This window comes from Vidua chalybeata, chromosome Z (assembly GCF_026979565.1).
Source record: "Vidua chalybeata isolate OUT-0048 chromosome Z, bVidCha1 merged haplotype, whole genome shotgun sequence".
NCBI classification, from domain to species: Eukaryota; Metazoa; Chordata; class Aves; order Passeriformes; family Viduidae; genus Vidua; species Vidua chalybeata.
The window spans coordinates 73,207,467-73,229,239 of record NC_071570.1 but is presented as its reverse complement, the minus strand read 5'-3'; positions in this window follow the sequence as shown (position 1 = coordinate 73,229,239).

Below are 21,773 nucleotides of genomic sequence, written 5' to 3'. Positions count from 1 at the left end.
ATCAAAGACTAATGCAATCAAAGAATGAGGAAACAGTGGAAAAATTGCATCATAGAAGCATGGAAGCCTACAGTCAGATAAGCAGAATAATTCAATAATAAATCAGAATCAGGGAGTCATAGAGTCATGGAATCAATGCACCATGGACCCAAAAAAAACATACAATTACAGAATCACAGAATAATTGAATAATTAAATAATGTAATCAGGGAATCATGGATCTCAGAATCATGGAGTCATAGACTCAGAAGCAGTGAATCACAGGATCATAGAGTAGTAGAAAAGCTATATCAGATAATGGTAGAATAATTGAATAATTAAATCAGAATCAGGAAGTCATAGTGTCATAGACTAATAGAGGCCTATAATAAGAGAATTATGGAATGATGGAATCACTAAATAGTAGAGTAATGGCATCATAGAATCCTAGAATCAAAGAATCATGGAGGCACAGAATTGGAGAATTATGGAATCCTTGCAGCCTGCATTGTATTCCCAGTGTCCCCATGCACAAGGCTGACCACTGGTACCACATTCACTTAAAGCTGCAATAACTAAGCAGGAAAATTAGTCACTTATATTTTTTTAAAACCCTGAAGAGAACTCTCCTTTACTGCAAAGACAACAAAAATACCCGTTTTATCTTTGAGTTTATAGATATGATTTTGTGAACCCCAAAACATTCCACTTTTAGCTATACAACTTCTTTCCCAACAAAGGCATTTTGTAGAATTGTCTCTGAGGCTTTTGAGGGAACTGGAGATATTTTTTCTAGTAATTATGGTTACTTAGAAGAACCAGAATATCATTATTTCACACTGAGTTTTCAAACATACCTTTTCACTCTGCACAAGAGTAAAACATGTTTGGGTTTTTTTCCCATTTTTTATTTATTAACAGTTTCTAATGCCACAAGTAAAACAGATAGATTCTAGTTTGCTTTTTTTAAAAAAAAAATTCCAGTAATTTTGAAATTCCCTGGAACAATAGGAATAAAGGGAAGGACTTGAGAATGAGAATGGAACTAGAAAAAGATAATGAGAATAACACCACACTGCCAGCATTCAAGTGCAAGGTGGTGACAGAGCAGCATGAGAAAGATATAAGAGGAAAAAACATAACAAGGGAGGAAAATATAAAAAGTATTTTTATAGAGTCATAAAAACACGGAATCATTTTATCATAGACATCTCAGATATTTTCTCACTGTCATTTAACGTTATGTCTCGTCACTAATTCTTGTTGACTAATTTCTACTGACTTCAAGGGGGCTTGTGCTTCTTTGGTGGGGTTTTTTTTGGTTTGGTTTGTTTGGTTTTGTTGGTTTTGGGTTTTTTTTGTTTGTTTGGTTGGTTTTTTGGGTTTTTTTTTTTTTTTTGTCCCTTATCAAGGTATCAGCAGCGTTTTTTGTAGAAATTGCTAAATGAAATAACAGCACATCAAGTAATTATCTCATATGCACATATATTTTGGACTTAACAAACACTTTCAGTATGGTTAGCCCCAAGTCATACTCTTCCCTGCTTCTTTTAGTCAGGGAAATTTGAACTGGGATTCAATTAATCAGACTCAGCTTTGATTTGTCCCCACATTAAGTCTGAACCTAAAACTCTTTTTCAGGCCTTGCATTTGCAGTCAATGCTTTTTGAGCCCCATCTCATTTTCAACAGCCTCAACAGGCACAGACCTCTGCCCATCAGAATGTGTGGGGTTCTCCAGCTCCTCAGGAGCCCCTGGCTATTTATTGTGCCCATGGCTCAAATGATTCTTCCTCTTCATAGTCCATTTCTGGAATGGTGAAGGAGCTTCTAATCCCTTGGATTCCAATCCAATAAAACAATGCTTTACTTTTATGCTCCTTAAACCATAATTTGGAGTTCCAAGTGCGATTAGATTTCTTTGCTTCCTATAAATTTCAGCCTGGGGAGTATTTCTTGCTTTCAATCTGTGCAAATCCCAGAAGGTTACCAGAAGTTTTGTTTCCACGTGTTCAGGTTAAGTAGCATGGGACTGAAGAAGTTATATACCTGCATGATTTAATGACAAAAAAACACAGATGACGGATTAGAATTACTGCATTTTAAATCACAGCACTTTTGGGGAGTTTTGGATTTGCCAGAATGTTTTCATTAGCAGAAGGCAGCATTCCTGGGTTCAGGACAGTTGCAGCTATGAAGATGGAGACAAGCCTCAGGTGAGAATCAGTACTGACAAGGAGGTGGCAATCCAGCTCTCCAATCCCAGTCCCAGATTTCAGAGGAAAAAAGTGCTCACCACATGGAACAAACAAACAAAATATATACACAGGATAGCACGATTCAGCTGAAAATGTCAGGGAGGGAACAGAAGAAATAAAGCTGGCAAATAAATTAGAGGCTAAATCAAAGAATATTAAAAAAAAAAAGTAGCTTAACAGATTGCAATTAATTATGGTAAGAAACAAATCCTTATTTTGCAATATACTTCACTAATTCTGATGTTTGTAGATCACCAAGTGTTTACACAAATAACAGCAATAAACAAGTTCATGAACATGCCACCTTCTGAATAGAGCATGAAAACATATTACCAAAACAAAAAGAAAATTCCATTAAAAATACACAACAGAACAACATTTTTTGGGTATAAGAGCTTGAATTACATGTTAGTCTTCAAAACTACAGTATTAGCTGCATGTCTGTAAATCACCTTTAATTAGTACAGTTATTCAATTTTAGAAGCATTCAGTACTAGTAAAAGTACATGGTCATGTACATGATATCAGTTTTCCCCTTATAACTTGAATTTCATGTAAGTGTTTGAAAGTTCTCTGTTTTTTGTTGGATTTTTTATAGGTTTTGGGTGTTTTTTTGGAGGGGGATGGTGGTGGCAAGGGACAAGAACGAAAATTAAACACATATTCAAGACACCCTGTGGTTACCTAGAACAGTGGTACAAAAAAAAAAAAAAAAAAAGAAAAGGAAAATGTTACACTTTCACATATTGATGTTTTTCCATTTTCTTTCTCCTTCCTATTTGGAAAATGAGGAAGGGATGAGCAAAGAGGTTCCTCTTTTCCTACTGGAAAGCTGTAAACCTCTCTGACTTGATATCCAGCTTCATCCATTAGCAGATAGCAACGTGGTGCAAGAATCTCAGGCACAATCTAGATCGAGAAAACACACGGCTCTTCAGATTCTTGCAATATTTTCCTTAATAGAATGGGTGAATCTGAAGTGCATTAATATTGTCTACTAACTGCTGCTATTACATTCACCATAAATTTTTTGGAAAATGCCTTCTGAAAAAATTTCTTCACCAAGTTGAGTATACTTACACCACCACATGAACATTATATGATTCTGATTTCTTTACTTAAAACAGAGAGCAAAAAGATTCTTAATTCCCTAGGCATAGGAAACAAAATAAATTCACAAGGCTGATTCGAATAAAAGGGAAAAAACGAACTCAAAGACACCAGAAAAGGGCTTATGTCCAAAAATTTGTTCATATTTGAATAAAAATGCAAAATGTTTCAAAATAAGCATTGCCTAACATACAAGCTTGTACTTACAGGTTCTAGTTTACAGGTCTCTTTCTTTTTCCTCCAGCTTATGTTAAGACCTTTAACATGACATTTCAAGACCGTGCTGTACTAGAGAAAACTAATCAAAATAATTCAGTCTCTTCTGAAAAAAAGGCTGGCAAATAATATACTGCTTTGCCTAGCACATTGTAATAGCTGACCTCTAACATTTCCCTGGAAGATCTCATTTATCTTGGATTATAGCACAGAGAGCTTTCCCTTGATTTTCAGTGTTCCTCTTTAGCAAAAGTGATTACCTTATGTGTGTGAAAATTACAGGGATTTAACAAGATAGAATTAAAGTGAAAGCAGTTTCATCACATAAACAGCCAGGATCTCGATGAAAGACTGGAAACAGAGCTGCTAAAAGGAGAAAATTTAAAAGTGTAAAATAAGCAAATGGCCATTTTAAAGAGACCTGAAAATCCTTCCCCAAACTGTTGTTCAGGGTGTTGTTCAGATGTTGGCTGCCAGGCTAACTAAGGGGGCTGAGAACTGGCACACACACGGGAAATTTTCCAAGATTTACCTCAGACTTCTGTTAAAGCTGATCTCGCCCTCCTCCCAATTTCAGTGCTCATTATTTAGCCCCAAATGGAGATATAGGCTTATGCCAGACATGATCAAAAAAAAAAAAACAAAGCCTTTTGCCACCCTTTTAATTCTAACTGAGGTTGGAATTCTAAAAAAATATGCAGGAGATGGGATAGGAACTCAAAAAACATTGTCTCATTTTTCTTGTTTGCTTGTTTATGAAAGTAAAACTTGTCAGCAGGTGCAGTTGGTGCTACTGATGACATTGAAAATCTGACAAAAACTATGTTTCAGGGAAAACAGTGCCCTCTGGATACAGGGATGAAACTTTATTTTATATTATGTAGCTCGTCTTACTTGAACTTAACCTTCTGCTCCTCAGTGGCTTGGTTTGCCTGAGGTTTTTCCTCTGTTCCTTCCTGTTCAAGGTACCTGATATTCCAGAGCAATTAAAAAAGCTTAGGCACTTGGGTCTCTACACTGAATTCCTTCTTTAAAATATAATAATTAAAAAAAAATTAGAAATCACAGTTCACACAGCTGCAGAGAAAAGAAAAAACTCTGTTCTACAAGTGGTGAAGAGTCAAATAAGGTTTTCCTCTCAAATGAAGCTGGAAGCTTTTGTGGAGCATGCAGTTTGTTCCACAGGCAAAGGCACTGGGGATAAGAAGTGAAGAGCTGCTCTCTGCATGCCTGAGAAAGCTGGATGATTTGAATGCAGAGATAACAAACATTTATCTTAGTAAGTGGCATGGGACAGAATTAAGCGCTGTTGGATAACTACCTCTGAGAATAAAGAGCATGTAGAGATGCTCCTTTATTTTTTTCCTTTTAATTATATGCTGTAGGTCATTAAATCTTCTTATCATACTCCTACACATTCAGTTCTTAATGTAACTTGAATGTAATTGCGTGTTTTACCAAACCAGATTGGAAGTTAGTCTTTCTTTAGCAAATTTTTATTGCAGGAGCAGAGGAACCAGACAATATGGTTTGGGGGTATAATTTGCATGCATTATATCAGATGCCATTCTGCTTCCTGAGGGGAAAAAAAAAAAAAAAGAATAAAAAAGACAGAAATTGGACCCAGACACTGCTACTGCTGTGTGTCACTATCATATTTCTTCACTGTATTCTGCCACGAGCATACGTAAGGCAAAATTCATCATATGCTGTACACATAAACTTATAATGCTGTTCTTGTAAAGCACTTCAACTATTGACATATTTCTGAATCCTAGGGCCAGAACTGATTTAATTTCCTGCTTCAGACAAGTGTTGGCATCAGCTTTTGACCAAAAAAAAAAAAAAAAAGGAGGTCTGGATTTTCATCTTTGAAAGCAATGATCATTAAGTGATAAGGCATGTGGCTTCCTAGCCTGGAAAATTTGAAAAACTCAGTCCATAGAGCTCAGAATCTTCTGGATGTGCCTTATTTCAAGGTACCCAAAAATTGTGAAAGGGCACTAACTCCAGATTTTAGTCTGCTGTTTGAAACTCCCCTTCCCACTCCTAGCCTGGTTAATGTGCAGTTGGATTAAAATGAAGGGAGAGGCAACTCTCAGGTGCTATCCCATTAAAAAGAAAATTGCAACAAAGATGCTTCAGATAAAAGAAGAAGAATAAAAAAATAGGTGTACCAGATGGTTCTGTGTGTTTATATATTTATATAAAAATCTTCAGGCAGTCTACAAGGTTCACAGTCATTGGTCCACAAATGATACCATGTAAGGGCGTAATTTGAAATTAATCTTATAAGGACTTTTAGAAGGAGACAAAGTGTTTTGGAATCTCAGCTGGTTTTTGGGGAATGAAGGTGAAGGTTTATGATGCATGCAGGTAGAAAGGGATCACAGTTTTCCTGGCCAGGGAATAGTGGCTGCTGTTAGGTGAACTTCCAGCTCGGCCATACAGACTTCAGTTGCCCAGTTTGAAGATTGGCTCAGGATACAAAACTGGAAAGGGAAAAACAGAAATGAAGGAGTAATATTCAGAAGGGTTTGTCTGCCCTTAAACGCACTGAGAGAACAAAAGCAGATACATTTGAAGGAAAAAAAAAACAACTGCCAAATATAATAGTGCAGGCAAGATAAATTGGATGGTTTTAAATCATGAATACAGTCCAGAAGTGGGACAATACCATTAAAGACAGATGATAAAGAGATATAGTAAGAAAAATAAATTAAAATTGTTCATTTTTTGTGCCTTCAAAATCTAAAAGGGATCTTAAAAAGACAAAGAATGAAAACTAAGATTACAGCACAGTCACATTGGGTTTAATCTGAAAGACTACGACGAAACGAAGAGAAGGCACAGAAAATCAAGGGCAAATACTAAGAAACAACAAAGCAAGCGAGAAATGGAAAGGAAAACACAGGTGAACTGCTTAGGAGGAGAAAAAAAAAAAAAAGAGGACACTGAAAAAAGCCAAGTGTACTCAGGACCCTCTTAGTGGCTTAGGGTTTTTTAAAAATCAGAATAAGGAAAACACAGATCAAAGCATACATGGTTAGATTAAACTCATTTAGGTCAGAGGATCTGCTGATATTTATTTTGATACAATTTCTGAATTATTGATGATCATATGTGAGAAGTAATGGGAAATGAATGAGCCTAGAGAATTGAAAAAGGGCATAGACACTCTTTGTCTTCAAAAATGGTTAAAAAGAGGACAAACTGTCCTAAGTTTAATACCCAGGGAGATATCTCATCAATTGACTAAACAAATTGATATGTAAATACTTTGGGGATTAGAGTATGGATCTATCCATGCCATGTGATATCAAACCAATTTCATCTCTTTCTTTGAAAAGGTCATTTAATCTATCATAAAAGTAACACAACAACTGTAATGCAATTTGAATTTTGTCAGGCTCCCATATAAGATTTAAATAAAGTGGTTGTAAATAAACCCACTTTGAATTCCTAGCTAATGTAGTTGAAAAATCTTTTGGGAAAAAAAAAAAAAACAAAAAAACAACACGGCAAAAATACCCAACAAGCTCTGTTGTAAATATTATCAGTTAAACTTTGGAGAATTCTTCACAATTTAGGCATATCCAAAGTGTTTGGGAGGTTATAAAAGAATGTCAATATAGTTCTTGTCTTAATATATGTAAATAAATATATTATTCTATTCTTGAATTTCCTCTTAAAATTTGGGTTGCATCTTAGCTGTTTTTGTTTTCTCTCTACACGCTTAGAGTGTGCAGATACAAAATAAGATCTGTTTGCCCTGGGGAAAGTGTTACTTTTCTGCATTGTCTCTTTCTGGCCTTCACTAAATCAATCTCGATGCAGACAGGATGATTATGCAACTTAATTTTCAATTTTACAGGGAACTTTTGGAATTGTGCACATTCCAAATATCCTCCATCTCATCTGAAATACCACATTTTCACTATTTTCTCGTGACATTTTTCTTACTAATTCCTTAGCTGCACTGAGTGCCATTTGTCCCGTATCCTACTGTGATCACAAGTACCTTTCATGGGAATAAATAAATGTCTCACTCCCACATGAATGCCCCTCACTCTTTCCCATTCTCCATCAGCTCTGATCTGACAGGTGGATGCCCCTCAGCCACATTCCCCCACCATCTGAAACACAGAGCTGTCTCCATCCAGATGCATTGCCTGAGATTTTTGAGGATTGTTTTGTTTTCCAGTGGGGAGCTGATAATCTGATTACTCTCAAGACTAATTACTTCTTAGTCATCTCATTCTTGGATATTTCCAGTCCCTGCTGAGGTAGCTCAGTTATCTTTTGCTTCCTAGACAGCAAACCTAAGAATGAAACATCACCTTTCCTCTCTTCTGTTCCATCACCTTCTTCATTGAAAGGGATTCAAAACCTTGAGTCTCACATCTTCCAGGCTAAATACAGTTTGTGTCTAAACTAGTAAGTAGTTCATGTAACACGACCATACAAAGAGCATATCAGCTCATTTCAGGATTTAGAGCAGTAGCCCTAAATGGTCTTTAATGTTCCTTTCAACCCAAACCGTTCTGTGGTTCTGTGTTTCTTGTTTTTTATTCTACTGTTTCGTCATTCCCATATGAACAAAGTTAGCTCTTCTCAAAAATGCATCTCCTTTTTGATCAGTGTACACTTAGCTTTGACGTTAAACCCTCAAAAAAGCAAATCTTCAGTGTCTAAGGAAAACTTTCTTCTTGAGAAAAAAAAAAAAAAAGTGAAGGATATGAAGCAACAAAATATCATTGTCTTTTGGAAATTTCTACTTGGAATTTATTTTATTTTACATACCAAAGTAATGCTCTGCACCAAAATTCAACTTTTATTTTCTTTCTTTTTTAGCCCTGCATTGAAACTAGGAGCTCACAGATGGGGATTAAAAACATGTATCTTTTGGACCATCATTAATGCTCATGTCTGCATGATGAGAACCTCAGATCCTTTCCTCAGAAAGCCAAACATTTTGAACATAAATTTTAACACTTGCACTCTAATATTTACTTTGAATGTTAGCATCACTAAGATCCCAGAGATGTTATGAATAAAGAACTGTTCATGAATAATTTTTTTCCCCCAATTATTCCACTCTGCTTGAGAAACATCAAAGTAGATTTGAGCTGGAATTTTCATTTAGAGGGGCTCAAAACATGTAAAAATATTCATGCATCACAGTAAGTGGTCCTTCCTCTGACAAGTGGACTATTTCCAGTAACAAGAAGTCAGATTTTGTCACATAAATATATAGTAAAGCATGGATGCAGAAAAGGTGTTGGCAATAGCAATATTTAATCAGTAAATAGTTCAGCTCCAGCTGTAAAATGCATAGCAGCCTCTCCAATATAAATTTCCCACTTGTCCTATGCCTATAAGACTATCTTTGAGGCCACCAGCTCAACATTTGTTTTTCTATTAGTTTTGCCAAAATTTTATTTTCAACACAATCTTTCTCCTTCATTCCTGAGCCTTCTCCTCCTGCCACATGATTCTCCACATTCTCGAAAAAAACCAAAATATAAGTCAAATTTTCTCCTGATTTTCTTTGCAGAGCCAAAAAAAAAAAAAAAAAAAAAAAAAAAAAAAAAAAAAAAAAAAATTTGTCATGGCGCCTGTCCATATTGCACATTAAATTGTAAAATGCTTTTATTTTTACAGTGAATGTTGGATTTCACTCTAGAGATTCCAGCTATTCATATTCCAATTTCTGTTCACAAGGGAATAAATCCATTGATTTCATTTATGACAATTTTTGAGGTTTTCTTTCCCTGGCTTCTAAGACAGTTTTAAAGGACAATTGAAAAGAAATACATCTGGGGAAAGAGCAGCTGGCAAATATCCCTGGCTGAAGATAATCAAATGCCTGTTATTCTCACAGAAGATTTTTCATTTATTCTTGAAAAGTTAAAACAGCACCACAAGTCTGGAGGGAAGACCTGTTTACATCTTAGTAGTCCCTGGAGTTGTTAAAAATGTGTTGTTAGCTAAGAATTGTCTGTAAATTAATTGCTATAATTTCACTGAATATTCTGTGTACTGATTGTAGAAAATGGCTAGAAGAGAGGCAAACTTTCCTCTTCTTTTACTTCTGGAAAAAATATTCTTTTAATAGTGGTATTTTATATAAACACCTCAGCAATAAATAGTTTTGAATTCCACTTTAAAAATCATAATCACTTCTATCTACTCTGAACAATCACGGATTGAAAAGAAATAGTATCCCTTTAAAAATCAATGGATATTTCAGCCTAAAATGAATGATACGGAGAGATATATTTTTACTGGGCAATATTTTCATTAAGAAGCTCTCTATAGTCAACAAATATCATGCAGCAACTATTTCTAATACCTTTACTTGCACTGTTCCTATGAGTAAGGATTAGGAGAGTCTTAAACAGCAGAAAAACAAATCCAAATACAGATCACCTTTCTCTTCACTTTCATCCTGTTATCACAACTATCCAGCTCACAAACTTTTCCCATCTTCGTTATGTCAGCAGCTAAAAAAACTACCCGGGGACTGCAGGGCACTGTAGGGTAAAAAAAAACATATCACCAGAAATACAGAAACACTCCAAGAGCATTCCATAGTCAGGATAATAGGGATTTGAAAGCCCTTTGTGCTCGCCTCCTGCATATCTTCCCTAAATAGCTCCTGTGCATGGAACCTCTCTGCAAAACCACAACAAAGCCTGATCTCACAGGGTTGAATTAACTCTTAAAAATAACCATTGTGGAGAATATGAGAGGAAAACAGCTGGCTTAAGTGGGTGCACACAAGCCTGTGAGCAAGCTGGAGGACAATGGGGAATGATGGAGGGAGTATTCTGGAAAATAAAAATTGAGAAAGTAAACAAGTGTGAAGCTCTGCTCTCTGAAAGAAATACATTTCTCAGCTACAGGAACAGATAACAACAAAAATTCCTTCAGATTGTTTTTCAGGTGATTATGTCACATAATCAAGAGAGCCAATTTTCCTGGGTTGATGACTGATACAAGAGTAGATTGCTAGTGGCCACTTGATTAGCAATTTATTTATATTAATGAAGGGGAAAATATCCAAAAAGACAGAGTGGTGGAAGAGGAGACAATTACAATAAAGGAAATTAGTTTCCTTGCACAAGGTGCATTTAGATGTTTTGAGGCACACATGGAAATGAAAACTGGCATTTAATTTCTCCCTTTTATATTACCTTTATTTCAGTTCTACCAAGTTTGTAGCATTTCCTTTAAATTCACCTCCCTCATGTCAGCAGGGGCTCTTCTTCCTAAAGAATAAATTCTTATGGACAATTCATGGCATTAGAATCTTAAACCACAGAGAGAAGCTGAAGAAATAACCCAGCCTGGGTGCAGAACAAGGAGAGAGAAAAGGAGAAGGGGGCTCACAAAAAATGAATTTTCTTCCCAGGAAAGATCCTAATTTCATGGCCATTGTTTTGATCTTGTAGTGTTAACAGAAGGGGCTCAGAAATGCTCCAAAATTCCATGTTCCAGAAATGTAACTTGCTGAACTAAATCAGGTTTGCTGCTGCTTTGCTCAAAACCAGTTTTCTTTCTCTGTCAAGCCTTATGGAAACTGTACTTTACAAATATCACCTCTGCTTCTTTTAATAAGTCTCAACCTTAAAAAAAAAACAAACAAAAAACCACTCTATTTTCCCTAATACTTTTTGCCAGTTAATTGAAGAATTTAAAGTGTGCTTTGTAAGTCCAACAAAACTTCCATAGAAATCAGCAGAAGGTAAATATATCCTTAAACTGCATCCTTACTGAATACCATGAGGTCTTGCAAGAATAATAAACACTGATAAAAATTTGTTCAATTTTCCTTAAGCAAATTGTTTCAGCTTTTCTAATGGGAAATTTGAGCCCTGGAGCAAAACTGAAATTTTATTACAGCGAGTTTTAAATACGGGAGTTTTCCAGCTACCTCTAGGGGATACTACTTCACAGGATATTTTAATTCTTAAGGAAATGGGAGCAGTAATGTCATTTCTCTGTTAACAGTCCTATTAGCCCATGTTATTTACTCTTAATTTATTTCTTTCTGAATCCAAACTTAAGGATTTGAGTAAATTTCATTATATTTACCACCAGTGTTGGTTTAGAGGAGGTTAATTTTAGAGAATAAGCATTTTTAAAAGTCAGTACAGCAAGTGACATTATTTTTGGAGGTTGTAAAGAATTCTGTATAAATTAGAAAGCGCTTCCACATTTCTGGAAGATTCTTATGATGCTCTCTGTAAGTAACAATTCAGACTGGGCGATCTGTTCAGTGGAAATAAACATTTTTGTTATGATTTTTAGAGTGCCAGATAATGTCAGCCACAGATTAAGTTTATAAAGATTTGTACATCGCATCTCCAAATAAATTTTTAGCACTTGAAAGATAAAAGAAAAATAGAGTATTTACTGCAACAATTTCAGAGCTTTAAGTTAGATCCAACACAATGGAAATAAAATATAGTGTTCTGTGTTTGGATATTAACACAGTGATCACCTGGACATAATTCACTGCATCTTCTTCCTGTACTCTCACATAATTTTGGAGACACAAGAGCCAGTGATGTCAAGGATGTGGATGACAAATATGGAAAAAGTTTCTTATTTCCAAGTGCCCTGGGAATCCTTGACACAACCATTTTTTTTCCTGGAAGGAGCTGTTAAATTCCTTTCAGCTTGACAAAATGCGACCAACAAATCTTAAAGTTTATAAGGATCTTTATTTTTTTGAACCACACTGGGAAGCCAAGAAATAAAAATACCATTCTGAGAGTAAAGGTTTGCTGTTATTGTTAAAATACATGTATCAACACTGAGTTGATTGTGGAATATCTAAAAGGAAACTTTAAAAAGTATTGTCAGGGGCAATTTTTTTGTTCATTCTCCTCCTTTTTTAAAGTTCCAGCTTTGGAGTACTGCTATTAGAAATAAGCTTTGCCTGCCAGGCCTGATTTTATTAAATTACTTGCTTTTATGTATAAATATCTAAAAAAATATACAAAGATCAGAAGTTCTGAATTACACTTCTTAAAAAATCTCATTTCCTTGAAACATTGTTCACATATCAGTAGTGCTTTCGTTATTTTTTCATAAAGGGTGGCTAGTAATGGTATAAAGATGAAATATAATCTCTGTGTCCAAGCTGAAAAACAAATAGGATTCTTTGAAGAATCTGATGCAAGACTAAATCACCTAGAAATGGAAATTAAGCAGGCTTGAAGCATTAGAGATCTAACCAGGACTGGTTTGCAATCCTATATTTGTCTCTCAGGGCATCTGAATTGGTTCTTCCAGAAAAAAAACAACAAACTTTTCATAAGAAAAATCAGAAGTACAGACCTCTTCAACTTACAAAACTGAAAAGCTCACTGGAAACAGACCTGGAGGACTTGACCTAATTAGTCAGTATTCTTTCTTTAAAAAAAAAAAAAAAAATAAAGTGATAGATAAGAGTTCTGGAACTCTTTAGCTCAGCTAAAAACATAAACCAAGCTTAACTATTTCAAATCAAGCTTAACTAAATCAATGCACGTTTACCCTGTGGAGCAACAGGCAGTTTGACAAAGGGCCAGGGAGACTTTAGACTGTCACAGAAGGTGAAAAACCAGAAGGGAATAATGCAGCATTACCCAAGAGCAAGACAGACAAAGAGGTAGAACACACCTTGGGGAGGTTGTGCAGAACACCCACTTCCACTCAGTTATTGCTCAGCATAATGTGTAATTAAAGACCTTTGAAACTGAAACATAGCCAACAGTCCCTAATCAGTCTGATTAAGTTTTTAGTTTATTTTTTAATATCTGTATTAAACTTTCCTTCTCCAAGTCACACTTCCTGCTCCCTGTCTAACCAGGGGCAGGAAACACAACACATTTCTATCTGCTCCTTCTGACACATGTGAAATTCTTTATGTCTCACCTCCACCATACCTCAAAATTCGTTTTTCAGGAGTCTGAACCTTTCATGTTCCTTCCAAAGTTTCAGTATTTGGTTTCACCTCATCCTTGAGAGCAGCACCCAAAACTGGAAATATATTCCATGTCAAGGTCTTCATGGTTACTGGTAAAATAGACAGATATATTTGAGTGATCCATGCACAAAGCTCAGAAAAAAAATATGGTTTTACACCTTTCCCTTAGTAAAACCACTATAAATAAAGGAAATCAGTGAAGATTTCAAAACATTGCTCACTTCCAGGGACACAGACTGCAGCAGCTCCCATTGGGAACTTCTTCCAAGGCCTGACCACCCTGTCAGGGAACAATTGTTTCTGATACTGAATCTTCACCTCCCCTGCTGGAATCCAAGGCTGTTTGCTCTCATCCTGAAAGGATTCCATGCTGGTCCTTTGGCCTTTTCTCCATGAGGATCGGGCACAGACAGGAGGTGTTGCTCCCAGGACATGACTTATCATTGCAGGACTGCAACACACAGAATTCCCACAAAATGAAAGCTGGGTTTAACACACAGATGTAATAATGAAGAAATAAAAAACAAAACCGAAAAAACCCACACCAAAAAAAAGCACAAAACCACCCACATAACACAAGTTATTCCACAATTAGGAATAGGAATATTAGGAAGAACAGGAAAAAGTTGCAGCGGATGAAGAAGCAGTAGTACTAAAAAAGATGATTAAGAATAAGAATAAGACAAAGAATAAGAAGATCAAAATAAGAGCAGAAATTATGAAAGGACTAAGAAAAAGTTTAAGAAAAAGTGTAAGAAAAAGCATAAGACAAAAAGCAGAAAAAGAAAAAGAAAATTAAAAAGAATATAAGAATAGAAAGAAGGAGAAGGAGAAGGAGAAGGAGAAGGAGAAGGAGAAGGAGAAGGAGAAGGAGAAGGAGAAGGAGAAGGAGAAGGAGAAGGAGAAGGAGAAGGAGAAGGAGAAGGAGAAGAACGAGAACAAGAACGAGAACAAGAACGAGAACAAGAACGAGAACAAGAACGAGAACAAGAACGAGAACGAGAAGAACGAAAGGAACAAGAAACAGAGGTATTGAGGATGAGTCCTAATCCCTCTGAGAGCCCCGAAGCTCTCCCCAGGCTCAGTGCTGAGGCCTTGCAGCAGAGCACTGCAGGGGATGCAAAGCCATGCAACAGATGCAGAGTCTGCTGCAAGAGACTGCGTCAGACTTCCCCCAGCCAGGGCAGGGAGCCGGGTGTTCCCCTGGCCCCAGGCTCTGTCCCTGTGCTGAGCTCGGGGTTCTCGGGGGACCCTGAGCACCAGGAGAGCTGATGGAGAGCGTCAACGGGACGTGTTGGCATCATGGAGGGGAGAAGTTTTTGTCCTTATGTGTCTCTGTCTCTCTCTTTTGTCCCCCAACCTGTTACCTGTTTTCTCTTCCTTTCTTTTCTTTCTTTTCTTTGCATTCTTTCTTTTTCTTTTCTTTCTTTCTTTCTTTCTTCTTTCTTTCTTTCTTTCTTTCTTTCTTTCTTCTTTCTTTCTTTCTTTCTTTCTTTCTTTCTTTCTTTCTTTCTTTCTTTCTTTCTTTCTTTCTTTCTTTCTTTCTTTTTCTTTCTTTCTTTCTTTCTTTCTTTCTTTCTTTCTTTCTTTCTTTCTTTCTCGCTTTCTTTCTTTTCTTTTTTTCTCTCTTTCTCTCTTTCTCTCCCCCCCATCCTATTGCATTTTTGTTCTCCCTTTTTTGTAAATTCCTCTTTAGTAGTGGAATCCCTTTTTAATGCATCTGTTTCCAATAAATGGTTTGCTGATACAATGTTGTCTCACTTGACCTCATTTTGTCATAGAACATGAAGTTTTAAATACCTCCTCACATCTGTCCACGGTGGATTGCAACACTTCCTTCCTTCCTTCCTTCCTTCCTTCCTTCCTTCCTTCCTTCCTTCCTTCCTTCCTTCCTTCCTTCCTTCCTTCCTTCCTTCCTTCCTTCCTTCCTTCCTTCCTTCCTTCCTTCCTTCCTTCCTTCCTTCCTTCCTTCCTTCCTTCCTTCCTTCCTTCCTTCCTTCCTTCCTTCCTTCCTTCCTTCCTTCCTTCCGAAATTCCTTCCGAAATTCCTTCCTTCCGAAATTCCTTCCTTCCGAAATTCCTTCCGAAATTCCTTCCTTCCTTCCGAAATTCCTTCCGAAATTCCTTCCTTCCGAAATTCCTTCCTTCCTTCCGAAATTCCTTCCTTCCGAAATTCCTTCCTTCCGAAATTCCTTCCTTCCTTCCTTCCTTCCCTCCCTCCCTCCCTCCCTCCCTCCCTTCTCATTTATTTTAACTATTTTTTAATCAGAAATTAGCCTCTCTGTTTATATCCCCAAGTATCTGTCTTTCAGGTCTTTGTGCATGTGAAAAACATCACAAATATATCTCACCTCACATTGTTAGAGTACATGTATGTTCAGCCATTTGAAATAAAGTTTTATTTGCTCAAAATAATACTAAAAGGATGCTTTGCTGAAATAAAGGTGTTTGGGACTATAAGATTTTTACTTCTATGTACAATGGATAAATGTGGTTACTTGGATTAATCGTGGATAACTGGAGCCATTCAGCTTGCAGCCATATTTTAGGTTCATAATAAAATTATAATAAATTAAATATGCATATTTTCAGTGTGAAAAGAAATACAAGTAAGCTCTCTGTGGAAAAACTGTGGTTAATTTTTCATTTTTCTGAAGTTAAATTTAGCAGTTCCCTTTCAGGTTTTGGCAGTTTATTGACAATTCAGTACACTGATTTACTCGGAACATCATTCATAAAGTCATTAAAGCATAAATTCTAGGTGTCACCCAATATATTCAGGATTTTTTGCATTTATTGTGTTTGTTGATATAGTAAACCAATATTCACCAAAGTGCATCTTGATTAAGTCTGGGTCAAAGTGAGGGCCAGAAAGGAGTAAAGATCTGTTGTATTGGCTGCAGGAATTTATCCCAACAAAACAAAAGGCTGTCATTCCATAGAAATAGAAAACATAGGAAAAACATAAAAAAGCTGTTTTTGCTGAAAGCAACCTTCACATGTGCCCCAAAACAATTTGAAGGCTCTGAAGGATATCCCCAAACTCAGCCAAATTTGTGCGATGCTTTTATGCTTTTTCCTCTTTCACATTCCTGCCATGGAGTGAATTCTCCTCTGGTCTGTGCAGTAAAAACTTCTGATTTCTGTGAACCAAATTATGCATGCTGCCAGTTCAGTATTATAATTTTACTAAATTATGCCCAATTCAAAAAATAATAAAAAAAAAATCTAGGGAAACAAAGGGATTCGTTCACCCAATTCTTTAAAATTATTCAAGTGTGAAAGTGTTTCCTCACTTCCTTCTACCCTTGCTTCTCTCCTACAAAGCTTTGAACCACACAGATGTCATCTCTGCCTCCAGATTTGCAGCCACAGGTCTGGAGACTGCAAAGTCAATCTCATTATGATTGGTTTGTGCTTGTGGCCTTCCCTAATTTTCTCCTGCTGTCTCCTGTCAGGAGCACACCGGGTCAGATGGCACTTGGAGTGGACAAAATGGTCAAATCATACGCAACTTTCTCAGTGTCACACAGACTTTTATGGGCTGGATAAATCTCTCTCCATTTGGTAATTTTTCAGACTGGGGAGCCCTAGGCTACTCAAGCATTGCCTGAAAATGAACATTTAATGATTCTTGTCACCAGCTATAAAAACTTTCCAGGTTCTCCAATGTGCTTCTGCTCAATGTGTATTGGATTTGTAGGCATATCCCATTTCTGTAATGCCAAGTGATGCTTTTGTTCTCTATTCCTCTCCTAATAACTCTTATCACTAGATTTGTTTTTTCCCCTCATCATTGCTTTAGCATTCATGGAGCTACCTGCCCAAAATACTGCTACCAAATAGTAACAACTCTCTTTTTGTATGTGAAATTAGGTGTCGTTGTCACCATTCACAGTGCTTTATATTTATGTGCATGGAATTACCAGACACTTTATTACCAGTCACACTGTTTTGTAAGGTTTTCCTATAATGCTTAATCCTCTGCCCTGTCTTCACATTTCCAGCTTAGTATCATCACAGAATCTTGTTTCTTCACTGTTCCTCTCTTTTTGCAGGTAATTTATTAAAAGTATTAAAAGTCCTCCAGTGCAGGGCTCTGCAGAACGCAGGTGACCTCTCTCTGCTGGAAGAACTGATTATTTCTCCCTGCACTTTGTTTCTTACCTTTTTAGCATCTACCCATGTATTCATGGACCTTCTTTTTTACACCGAGGCTTCTTAGTTTTCCTAAAGTCTTTGATCAGGGGCTCTGTGCAAAGTCTTTTTGGAAATCCAAATAGACTCTATCAAGCAGATAATTCCTGTGCCATTTCAATTACCATCTCATTTCCTTTTGCTTTTAAGTTGATTGAATATCCTCTACTGCTGTTTGGAATTTCAGTTTTATTTCTCAGTTCAGTTTCTACCAGTGAACCTTCTTTCCATGTATAAACTAATATATTTTTACCTGCTCTGATATTCAAGGTTCTTTATTGCTTATTTTCTCCCGAGATATTGATTATGGCCTGCAACCTACTCTTGATAAAAGGTTTCAATGCCCAAGTGAGACAGATTGTTCTAAACTCTCTTCTCCTTCCTCCCAAGTCTTTTCTCATGCACTCCAGAAACATCAAGCTCCTTTAGATTAAAACTCTCCTTTTTTTAAGTATGTTTAAACAGAGAGGGATGAAGCTTTTAAGACCATCATCTCTAATTCTCACAAATACTGTCTCATTGACTTTTTGTGGCTCTCCACCTATCTCTTTGGAGATATTTGCCAGTTCTTATCCTTGAATGGGACGAAAAATGGTTGAGACAGTTCTCTTAAGAACTTCCTAATATCGTGTTTTACAGACCCACACACACCATGAGTTTTTAATCTATGACTAAGTCCACAAAAATAAGCAAATAAATCAGCACTTATTAACAGTATTATAAATTAGTAATACCAACTTTTCTCTCAAATCTGGTTAGTGAGGCTTGTACTCAAGCCCTCCTGCATCCAGGTTATGCCTCCCTCACATCTCACAAAATCTGATGAGCAACCAGGGCTTAGCTGCAGAAACATTTTATTCTTAACTTATTTATCACTGGGTTTGTCACCTCAAAACCATAACTGACCCATAACAAATTAACCTTACTGCAAGAAAACTCCTCAACACAGTCTGGAAAATCACCTGCTGGTGGAGAAAACCAGCTCCTTTCTACACCAAGCAGTCAAACAAGATCTCCCAAGCACAGTGGGTAAACAGAGAAGGGAAATATTCAAGATTCTCATGGAGTCAGTAAAGTCAGAGATATGCATCACTGCTAACACCTCACAGCAGAGCTTCTCAGCAGTTAAAGAAAGGACAAAGCAGGGGAGCTATTCGAGACACAAAAGCAGTAATAAGATTTTTTTTTTCTTTCCCGTTGCATTTCCATATTGATTCTTAGCTAAAACTTCCTCTTCTCTACCTTTTTTTATCTGTCTGAGTGCAGCTGCTGGGTTTTCAATAGAAACATTCATCACACCCTATCAGACAGCACCGCCTTCAACAGGTGATGGAGCGTGGTGGACCCAGGCAGACACCAAAGCCCCTCATAAATCTTCACATGTGAGGGTAAGAATAGAGCATGAGGAGGATCATAAGAGGGGATAAAAAACAAACTTTGCCACAAGTCAGCCATTCTCAATTAAAACTAGATTACTGCTGGAATTAAAGTGCTCTCCTCGCTCTCTTGAGCTGAAATTAGGAGAAAGGGATTGAACAGATGTGCTGCTGTGTCGTGGAGATAATCAATCTGCCAGAATGTGCAGCCCTGGCACAGGTAAAGCTGTTAAACTGGGGACAAAAGGAAAAAGAAACGAGGATAAACAAAAATCCAAACACTTCTTGTAGTTGTTTATCAAGTCCATATCCCCTCGGAAGGTGCGCGGAATGAATTTTGAGCCTGACTTGTTGGTTTTTCATATTCACACACGTTGTCAGCCAGAGGAACTGGGGCCAGTGAGGGCAGAGAGATGGAAAAGGGACATAATTCACTCCCCAGGGTACTGAGGGGAGCTTGCCCTGCTGCCATGCTGGTAAGTAACACCATGACTGCTGCTGCAGCTTCATATTCTGACTAATATTGAACCCAGCCTGACAGCATTTCCTCCCCCTCTAAATGGCTAAAGGGTTGTTCTTGATAATATTCACTTGACAACACAACATTAGGTGTGTAAGCTATTGCACCTCTGTGCCTCCTACACGTGTTTTTTGGTTTTCTGTTTTTTTTGGGTTTTTTTGTGTTTTTTTTTTTGTTTTGTTTTGTTTTGTTTTTTTTTTTTTTTTTTTTTTTTTTTTTTTTTTTTTTTTTTTTTTTTTTTTGTTTGCTTTGGGGGGGGGGTTTGGGGTTTTTTTGGTTTTTTTTTGGTTTTTTGAGACCTAGCCATCATAAGGCAATTTTTAAGATTCAGACAGCTTTCTTCAAATATAAATAATCAAAGGGAGATTTTGCTGACTAAAAGGTTAAAGCTTTTTGGGTTTTTTTTTCCCAAGTTTACTGAATTGTCATAGAAAGTTACAAAATATTTGTAACAGATAAGACCTAGAAGTGATGAAATTCTGCTCAAATTTAACCGTAGGCTTTGTTGCAGCAGTGTTTCTGAAATTGTTCTTTACTTACTCTGAGGATGCTCTGACCCATGGTGTCACCCAATTTTGAACATTTTTCAGAGTTCAGAGTCTCTTCTCAGACATAACCAGGGTGAACATCAGTGTCTACCAGGACTTTTCCCTGAGGAGGAACATATTTAGTCAAAGATAATATTGGACAAAAACAGCCTCCTGTATATATTGTAAATCAGAATTTCTACGGAATAGTACAATTTTACTAAATGAAAAGCAAACAGGCACATTTCACTCAGTGAGCATAAACAAAAAATATGTCATGCAAAAATCATAAGAAAACAATCTTGGATTCATTCTAAAGTTTCTTTTGTTTATTCATTTATTAATGTTGTTTTGCTAAGACAGGTAGCAGAAGTGTGAGGGCTGGTATTCAGAAACATCACATAAGAGATTCTCCACAACACAAAAACTCTACATTTTCTCTGCTTTGCCTGTTTACTTGCTAAGTTGCTCTTTGCCACATTAATTAGCACATTAAAATTTAATTCGTATTAGCTACTGAAATCAGTGGGCAAAACCTTTCTCAGCAAGCATTATCCCATTACCAAGTTTATATTCTTGAAATTCAACATTAAGTGGTATTTTTGACCAGGAGCAGTACAATATAACAAAATACTGTGTGTTTAGTCTTCCTGCTAACAAACAATCAAGGTCAATCAAACCTTTCTAGGAGGATAATGAGATAATTATCAAAGTGTGTGCAGTGTGAGCTGCCATGTTCCAGGTAACCCTTTCATGGAATTCCTTCTTTCCTTTACCTTTAATCTCTCATTAGCACACATATGAAGTTTATTATTCCTGAAAGAGCACCATTGCAATGGAGTGTCTTACCACACCCGGTATTTAAATAAATTTAATTCAATTCAAATCAAATCAAGCAGATTTATATAGGTTTAAATAGCTCCCAGGAATACAGTAAGGATAGTCACGTGTTAAAAATGTGATTCTTTTTATAATAAAGAAATTGGGGGGGGAAAAGGAGAAAGGAGAGGGAAATAACACTTTGGAACAAAAGAAATATTAATAGAAAACAAGTCCTATCTTGCTCAAAGATGAATTACTGTAAATATTTAAGTAACATTTTCCCTAAGGTTTCAAGTATTACTCAGAGTATGCAAATGTTTAAGAAAATCACTTTGGGAGTTAAAAAAGAAGTTTCCCTGACTTCCAAGAACTTCAGAAATAGCTTTAAAGAAAATTGGCACACATAGGAAACTACTTTAGAGAAGCTGGACAAAGAGAATCTTCTCCTGTTCTGCATTGTTAGGGTGTCTGGTTTTTATGTTTTAGAAAAGAGGGTACAAAAAAGGAACAAAAAAGCAGAAATTATCTAATTCTTACTGCTGCTTAGTGCAGGAGTCATGGATGAGATAATTAAACCCAATGATTGCTGTGAACTGTGTCTTCTCTTGACAAGAACTTGGAAAGTGAAATATTTGTTTAATTAGAACTATGTGCACCTCTTGACAAATCAGTGGAGGTTAATAACTTATCCGTGGTTATTAGAGGAAAAATTGGGGCAACTGTTTAATGGTCAATTTGCTCCCTGTATCAGACACCTGGTGTGTTGGGGTTCCTTCCAGGGGGGTGG